Below are 3,947 nucleotides of genomic sequence, written 5' to 3' on the forward strand. Positions count from 1 at the left end.
AAAAGCTGGGATGAGCTAAAAAAAAAAAAGAAGAAGTCGAAAATGTGAAAAGTTTACAGAACAACAGACAGATGGACACCAGACAAAAAGTCCGGGCTTTTTTATTTATATGTATGATGTGCATTGTAATCATAGGCATGTAGTATTGGAGGGACATTGCACTCCTTTTTCCAAAGCTCGTCTTTTACTGATAATTTAGTATAATATTGGTCCTTAAAGGCCAGTCCCCCTCCCTGTTTCTATTACAATATAATCAAAACACCAATATTGATATACTAAAAAAATCCTTGTAACTCTTCTCCAACCCCCATGAGGTCAGGGAGAGATGAACAATTTCAGAGTAAAGGAAGGTGTGTGATAAATCCTTAAAGACATCTTAGACTCCCTTTAGATCCAGTGAGAACTCAACAAGTTTAATTGCATGACAAAGAAATAGTTTATTTTAATATGATCATAAATTTTAACTGAGAACAGAGCATCATCTATAACAATGGGAAAAAACATTTTTTCTTTTTACAATTATTTCATTACTTGTCATGCTTATGAGGAAAAACTAGAGAAAAAAATGAATGTCTAGAAAACCTATCTCTACTACTTGTGTACTTAGTTGCACATGATACATAACATTAAAATGTACAAAGCAAAGTAAATACAGCATTATCAATAAATTCTTTTGTAATAAAAAAAATAGTGGAGAGAGCATCCAAAAACAAATGAAAACTATTACATAAAAAGATAAAAATAATTAGTACATTAAGGCCTGCTGTGCAAATCAAAGAGAAAAAAGAGAGAATATAGTAAGAACTTAAATTTGGTTTATTGGAATGTTTATGTTGAAACATATCAAAAGGTAATAATGTAACTAAGAGATCACTGTATTTTTTTTCAAGAATCAGTGCAGAGAATTTTTTTTTTTAAAAATGTATTGGCTGGCATATCAAAAGTGACTTAAAATTTAAGAGGGAATGAAACTTGAGCTGATGACTTTATCTTAAAAACAATCACAGGCCTGTTGATCTTGAGGTCAATTGTTAAAGGTCAAGATAAAAACATTCAGTTTTTTGATGTAAAACATATCTTGGTTACACTGCTCTATAAAAATTTCAAACTTATGGGCAGTCTTACAATGTACAAACCCTCTCCTACATTAATGTAAATAAACAATAAGACTCATAATTTAATTATATGTGTTTCTAAATACAATTAAAAATGCAAATAATACATGTACATGTGACTTGGATTCAAATAACCCTATGCACAGCTTCAAAATTTACAGCTTTAATGAGGAATACAGTATACAACTTATCTATAAGAATAAAATTGCCAACAATAGTGGATAAAATGAAAGAAAGAATGAAAAGGTGATCATGTTGACTTAAATATATCAACAATATTGTCATTATCAAAATCAAATTCTTATACACAGTCAGAAATAATTCAGATATGTGAAGTTGCTAACATATTGTTTATCCGATGTTATCAAGTATTAATTGCTTATACTATTAAGTTAATGAAAAAGTTAATGGATGTCTTTATACAAAGACATAAGCAGAGGGAGGGAAGTTTTCACTACATGTATATATTTCTCAAACTTGATATTAAAACTTATGCCTGAAAGAATGAATTGCTAATATATTGTATGAAAGTGAAAAAAGAGTTAGAGAGAAAGGAGAGTTTTGAGACATAAAATTTATACTTCACTACCTTGGAAAATTTAAAAGAGAAAAAAATATCCCAGAATATCTAACTTGTAAAAAACTTGTATTTATATGTGCAATATAATGGGTATAATTTTTCTTGATTATCTGAATTTTGCAGTTTTTGTCAAGTTATTTAAAAATACAATATTAAAATAAATATTGCTGTCTGAAATGAACTTGACATAAAGAGATGAAAATGAAACTGCAGAAACTTAAATCTATACTGATGCTGCCCTTCATAAAGTTATAATTAAAAAGAAAATAAAAGAATTTCAAAATATATTACAATAAGCCCCTCAAGCTGAAAACTTGAAGGTGACTTCTTTTTTTCATTTCAAAATAAGTCAAACTTTTCTAATTTTATAGATGTATGAATGTATATAATGCTGTATGAATCAATAAATATCAAAGTAAAAATGAGTTAGGGGAAAAATCAAAATGAAGCAAAATTGAGTTAGGGGTGAGACATAGTCTTGGAGACATTCCCTGCCATTTTGTTCCTCTAAATGTGAAAAGAGAAGAGACTGATCAGTCTTTTCAAGGGAAAAATAGAAAAAAGAACTAGCTTTATTAGAAAAATCATATTTTTTTAATAGTTTAATTAAGTTTTCAAATTCATATTAACAGAAGAGAGAGAATATTCTTCTTAACTAAAAAAAAAAAAAAGGAAAGAGAAAGGTACAGTATTGATAACAAAAAAATTCTGCATAATAGGTAATTTATCCATTTTTCAAATTCTTACTTTATGTAAAAAAAAAAAATATATTAAATAGCAAAATAGTATTGCTCTATGAAATGAAATTGCAAATTCAAACTTGTAGCCTTTTATATAATGGATATAATAAATAAATATAATAAAATATATGTTTACTTCAAACTACATGTATGTGCATTATGAGGGAAAATACTGCATGAACTTGACTTCTTTTCATTAAGAAAGAAGTAAATAAAAAAATGTCATACTATTAATCAATTTGAAGGAGAGGAAGGGAACTGATCAGTTTTCTTTTCACAAATCTACCTAGGGAGAAAAATTTAACTCTGTCTGAATTCAAAAGAAAAATAGAGAGAGTATTAAATCAAAATATTGACTTTTCAACAGCAAAAACAACAAAAATGGAACAAAAAAATGAATACATGAAGGAATAACAGTAACTGAGAGGAAGATTACTAAAAGCTAACTCAGAGAGGGCATTTCTGTGCTTTTCAATTTTTGCACGATTTTGGCATTTTAAACAAAAATTGAAAAATTAAATAGCGTTGTTTATTTACTGTTCAAATAGCAATGTATATTTACTGTTTAAAATGAATTTAAAAAAAATGAAATAGCAAAAATTTTGAACAAAAGAAATTGTCATTAAGATGCCTATATTTAACATACGAAAAGAATATATACCTTATATGATGTATTTTCATATTTAAATTTTGAATGAGGATACTTTCCTTATAATTCAGAAAGAAGTGATTTTTTGAATGATCATTAAAAAAAAATCAATATTAAAATATAAATGAGTTAATATGAGGGAGATTATATCCCAAAACATATTTCCTGTTATTTGTTCCTCTGAATGTAAAAAAGGTGGGGAGACTGATCAGTCCTATCTTCTTAAAATTCAGCACTGTTTAAAAAAATCTTTCTGCTGAAAAGTCATTCAAATAAACAATAAAATTGTTTTAAGTTAGATTTGGAAAAAAAAAATTGGAAAACATTACTATTTGTGATGAATAAATTAAAGCTAAGTGGATGAAAAATATTTTTCTCTAAATATATTTTAAGCCAAGAAAAAAGGTAATTAAATGCAATGAATAGTCAATTGTAATTGTTTGAAAAACATGACACTTTGAATTCAAAATACATTGTATTTAAAAATAAATTATTAGAGAGCTTACAATTTTTGTTGCGACTAGTGCTTGAGGGAAAATAGAATATCATTGCCCTATTTGGTTAAGTTTCAAAAAAAATATTTTGCACTGAATAAATAATAAAAAGAAACAAGAGGCCCATGGGCCACATTGCTCACCTGAGCACATTGACTAGGCAAAAGCACAAATCATTTCAGTATTGAAAAGATAGGGGGGGGGGGTCTTGAATTTTAAACTACCTGACGATGCTTCCATGTCAATATAACAAATGGCTTTGTTGTACTTGAGAAGATTTTTAAAAATTTTTCCCATATACCATATATACTCGCCTATAAGTCGGTCCGCCTATAAGTCGGTTGTGATTTTTGAGGTTATTTTGGAGGG

The sequence above is a fragment of the Saccostrea echinata genome, unplaced genomic scaffold (assembly GCF_033153115.1).
Source record: "Saccostrea echinata isolate AGI-Se365-2 ecotype Australia unplaced genomic scaffold, CSIRO_AGI_Sech_v1 ptg000010l, whole genome shotgun sequence".
Classification (NCBI taxonomy): Eukaryota; Metazoa; Mollusca; class Bivalvia; order Ostreida; family Ostreidae; genus Saccostrea; species Saccostrea echinata.